Genomic DNA, 5,107 nt, shown 5'->3' with positions numbered 1-5,107 from the left:
ACAGTTGCAGCATGAAATCACAAAAAAAAAAAAGTGCACATATTTGGATGCTTCATTTGAAAAGGACTGTCACCAGAGAAGGTAAGAGCATGATCTCATGCAGATTTAAAGCAGGCATCCCTGGGAACAAGACATGGCTTGGGTGATTAAAAAAAAAAGAAAGAAAGATGGGAAGAAAAAAAGCTGATATTTCCCTCCCTAAGGGTTTGACTTAGATCTTGCGACCAGTCGGCTAATTTGAAAAGAGAATAACGTTTTGGAAATGCAGCTAGGATACAGTTCAACCACCCTATGAACCCAGACAAAATTTCTGATCCTGCTGCATGGCTTAGAAAATCTGTTGCTCATAGACTGAAGCTGGAATTCCCACCCACGTTTCCTAGTTAAATTAGTGGCAAGACACAGTGGCATGGCTAGAGAGGGTGCAAATCACTGTTTTGCAGGAAGCCTCCCTCTTTCCTTTGGAGCTAGGCGTATGCCTCTGTTTTGTTGCCCCACCTGGAATGGCTTCAACGGGGAGGGGAAGGGGCCTCTTGAACATTGCAGTGAGGCTCCGCGCAAAATTTAGCGCTTTGCACCCCCTCTAGCTATGCCACTGGCAGTACTCGGGTCGCAGTCATGTTTTCAGCATGTAGATGGTGAACTCGTGCAAGGAAAGCGCCCTACAGGTAGACCACAGCTGCGATACAAGGACATCTGCAAGAGGGATCTGAAGGCCATAGTATGCCTGATGTATGGCAGCAAAATATGGAAGGGCTGGGGGCTTCATCAGCCTTCCATACTTTGCTGCCATCTACATCCTGACTCCCCAGGGAGGGGGTTGCAAAGCAGCCCACAAAATTAATATAAAACGAATTAAAAAGAAAGCAAAACACAGCAAGCAATTTAAGCAGATGTTCCTAGGGAACTCTTGCTCACAACAGGAGAGGAAACTGAACGCTTTCCACATGCGCTGCCTCCAACGCATTCTCGGCATCACCTGGCAGGACAAAGTTCCAAACAACACAGTCCTGGAACGTGCTGGAATCCCTAGCATGTATGCACTGCTGAAACAGAGACGCCTGCATTGGTTCGGTCATGTCGTGAGAATGGATGATGGCCGGATCCCAAAGGATCTCCTCTATGGAGAACTCGTGCAAGGAAAGCGCCCTACAGGTAGACCACAGCTGCAATACAAGGACATATGCAAGAGGGATCTGAAGGCCTTAAGAGTGGAACTCAACAAGTGGGAAACCCTGGCCTCTGAGCGGCCTGCTTGGAGGCAGGCTGTGCAGCATGGCCTTTCCCAGTTTGAAGAGACACTTGGCCAACAGTCTGAGGCAAAGAAGGAAGGCCCATAGCCAGGGAGACAGACCAGGGACAGACTGCACTTGCTCCCGGTGTGGAAGGGATTGTCACTCCCAAATCGGCCTTTTCAGCCACACTAGACGCTGTTCCAGAACCACCATTCAGAGCGCGATACCAGAGTCTTCAAGACAGAAGGTTCCCTAACTAACTCCTAGGGAACTCCAATTAACATTCATGCCTAAGAACATAGGAATGCCTTCACATTTGCATGAAAGACGGGCAGGGTAGGGGTCATAAAGATGTCCTCTTTATGGCGAGTTCTGCAGGGTGCTGTCAGGCCAGAGAAGGCCCTCCCACACGTGACTGCCAATCGCACATCCACAAAAGATGGCACATGCAAGCCAGCCTCTCCAGGCAATGGCAGGGAATGGGGGGGGGGGTCTCTCGTGGGAAGGATGACCCTTCGAGTATCTGATCTCCAAGCCATAAAAGGTTTTAAAGGCAACTGGTTATGTGCCTGGAAATGAACCAGCAGCTAGTGCAGATGAGATGAATGCCCCCCCATTAGCCCCCTTTTTTTTGTTATTTAAGGACAATTCTACACCTCCCTCCAAGTACTTGTGCAAGTTCAGCAGTCTAAAAGTGGCTGGACAGATCCTGCTGTAGCCTCTGTTTGAAACAACATTGCCAGCCGACCATGTGTTTTGGGGGATTCAGGTCCCTGCCTGGTGTAACTAAGGCTGCAATCCTAACCACACTTTCCTGAGAGTAAGCCCCTTTGAACCAAATAGGACTTACTTCTGAGTAGACCAGATTAGGCTGGTGCCCCATGCCTCCTACTACAGCTGGCAACATGTCTACCAATTGGGCAACCGAACCAGTCTGTCTAGGTCAGGGGTGCTCAATAGGTGGATCGCGATCTACCGGTAGATCGCGAGGCAAAATGAGTAGAACGCGAAGTGCCAACCCCCCCCCCCTTCAGGTGCCTCTGGGAGCAAACGCCAGGAGTAAGGCCCATTGTACTCAATGGGGCTTACTCCCAGGTAAGTGTGGCTAGGATTGCAGCCTCACAGCCTAATCCTAGGCATGTCTACTCAGGAGTAAGTCCTGTTATACTCAGTGGGGCTCAAGGTACACCAACATACATTGTACACATAAATGTTGTATGTTATGATGGCGCGAACATTGTAAAAAAAACTCAGGTAGATCTCCGGGCCTTGCTGGGTTTCAAAGTAGCTCTCGAGCCAAAAAAGTGTGAGCACCCCTGGTCTAGGTAAAGGAGTGGGATGGAATGGCCAGTTGGGTTCCTCTTCACTAATCAGGTGACTTTACCCCTGTGCTCTGGGGTAAGCCCCAGCAGCTGCTATGGGGCAATTGCTAGCACAATGAAGGCCTCCCAGTGTAGCTGGGGCAAGTCCAAAAAGAACTAAGGGGCAGGGAGGCTTGAAGACGAAGGGCTAGGAACTGGGGGGGGTGCCACTACCATCTGATCCACCTTCTCCTGCTGCCTCCCCACTCCCATTCCTCCTCCCTCCCTGCCCCGTTTCACCCCATGGCTGATCAGCCCCTATTCCTGAGTAGCAGGTAGGAGCCCTCCACCCTTCATTTCCACCTGTGGCCCCCCAGCACTCTGCTTATGGAGACTGCTGCACCCACAGTCTCTCTGACTGGTCTCGGTGTGGAATTCCTGCCTTTACTGGATTTCTGGCCACCGATCTTGTTTCTCAGCCACTGAGGATGTGAATGAAAATAGATGACAACATGAGTAAGAGTTGAGTCAATGTGTCCCCAGTGAGTCCTGAAATAGTACCTGTGGCCTGATGGAATTACAAGGCCCCTTTTTCCCATGCACCTTCCGAAAGACGGCTTGGCCTGGGTCTTTAAGCTGCTCAGTAAATGTACCAGGAAGTGTTGGGGGTGATGTATGGTGCAGGGTGTCAATTTGTAAGCACCAGGAGTGTCTCAGGGATTGTACAATCGCTCCCCATTTCAGTAAATCTTCTGAGCGGAGGCAATGCGTTCCCTGAACAGAGTGCTTTACTGCTCCAGAAAGGATTTCTCTTTCATCACAGTGTCGAGGCACCCATGCTCCCGCCTCGTGGTCAATAGCAGCATGCTGTGACTGTCTAAGACGGCTTGGATTACCCCACTGCCTTCGGGGAGGTGCCTTCTGACATTATGTGATTGGAATTGACTACTTTGGTCACGTGGAAGACTCTTTCCGAGCCCCTTCTCTCCATCATGAAAATTAAACTGCCTTATACCGAATCAGACATTGGGCCATCTACACTAGTATTGTCTAAACCAGCTGTTTGCAATTGGTGTGTCGTGAAAGGTCTACAGGTGTGCCGTGGAAGTTTGGAGCAAAATAACTGAAGAACTCTTCCAGGTTCTGCAGGTCTGTTTGTAGGGCAACTGTCTATAGTAAGGAATTGTGTTGGCCCTCTGCTGGCAAGGCAGAGCTGGTGGAGGGACAGGGACAGGCAATTGTCCCCAAAACAGAGCCACTACACTACTGTGTCCCCCTCACTCCTTCTGTCACTAGAGTAGCAAACCTGGTAAGTGGGGGGGAGAGTGGGAGTGAGAAGGAGGTTTGGGGACAGGTGGGAAGGAGGTAGGAATACGAGTTGAGTTCTTCACCCACTCAGTTGGAATCCAATCAAGATAAAAGCACTTGCTTAATGCTTGACTCACACCCAAGGCAAGCATGCTAGCCACTAAGAATGTGGTTTTGCTAGTTCCACTAATACAGTGGTTCCCAAACTGTGGGTCAGGACCCACTGGTGGGTCGTGACTCAATTTTGGATGGGTCCTGTCGCAACCAAGCAGAGCCTCCAATGAAAAGCTCAGATAACTAATTGCCTTGAGTCCAGAGGCTCTTCCAAAATCAGATAGCTGCTAATTGCCCTTCAAAGAGTTCAGCTCCTGCAGTTTGCAAGGAGCTGAACACCTACAGTTTGCAAGCATATGTAAATATAAGGACATAAATGTTTGAGCATCACTTTTCCTGGTTATTAGTAGTAGTAGAAATAAAGAAGAAATAAAGAAAGATTTCTTTCTTTCTTTCTTTCTTTCTTTCTTTCTTTCTTTCTTTCTTTCTTTCTTCAGTAGATCTCCTTTATTTAAAAAGTCCCGTAAGACTAGGTGGCTTCCTGATAGAATGTCATTTTAAAAAGTGGGTCCCAGTGCTAAAAAGTTTGGGAACCACTTTACCAATAGAACTTGAAGCAGTGAATCAGGAAGGCTCTTGGTACCGCACTCCACCCTTCCATGAACCAAACAGGCATTCAAATGGTTGGCAACCTTCAGTCTGGAAAGACTATGGTATAAGCCTACAGAACCTAGTATTCCCAGGTGGTCTCCCATCCAAGTACTAACCAGGCCTGACCCTGCTTAGCTTCCAAGATCAGATGAGATTGGGCATGTGCAGAGTAACAGTTGCTGTCAAAATAGGCAAGCTATTATCCTATAGTCTCCATTCCCATTCTAAAGATATTCCCACTGTAAGGTTATTTCATAATACTAACCCACACTAATATTGAATCCTATTGACCCAACCTTATTAAAACAATGTGAATGTTCAGTGAGGTAAGAGTGGGATTCATTCATTCATTGGGGGGGGGGGGGGCATGATAGATTTGGCTGAATTCAATGTATTCAGTGCGAATTCTGAAATGACAAAATATTAAATACAACTGGGGTGTATTTCAGGCCAGTCTCGAGACTGCTTACTCCCTACCCATCACAGAGACTGACATTTCACACCCGCATGTAATTCCCTGCCTTAAGTCGTGGTCTGAATGGAAGCAAAAGATATGTT

At 48.2% G+C, this 5,107-nt stretch overlaps 1 pseudogene; it reads right to left on the bottom strand.

Moving 5' to 3' along the window:
• Nucleotides 1–4,616: 4,616 nt before the first annotated feature.
• LOC136656551 (5S ribosomal RNA) lies at nt 4,617–4,736 on the bottom strand (annotated as a pseudogene).
• Nucleotides 4,737–5,107: the final 371 nt, after the last annotated feature.

This window comes from Tiliqua scincoides, chromosome 6, assembly GCF_035046505.1.
Source record: "Tiliqua scincoides isolate rTilSci1 chromosome 6, rTilSci1.hap2, whole genome shotgun sequence".
NCBI classification, from domain to species: domain Eukaryota; kingdom Metazoa; phylum Chordata; class Lepidosauria; order Squamata; family Scincidae; genus Tiliqua; species Tiliqua scincoides.
The sequence above is the reverse complement of the archived record's forward strand: the minus strand, read 5'-3'. Positions and strand labels throughout refer to the sequence as shown.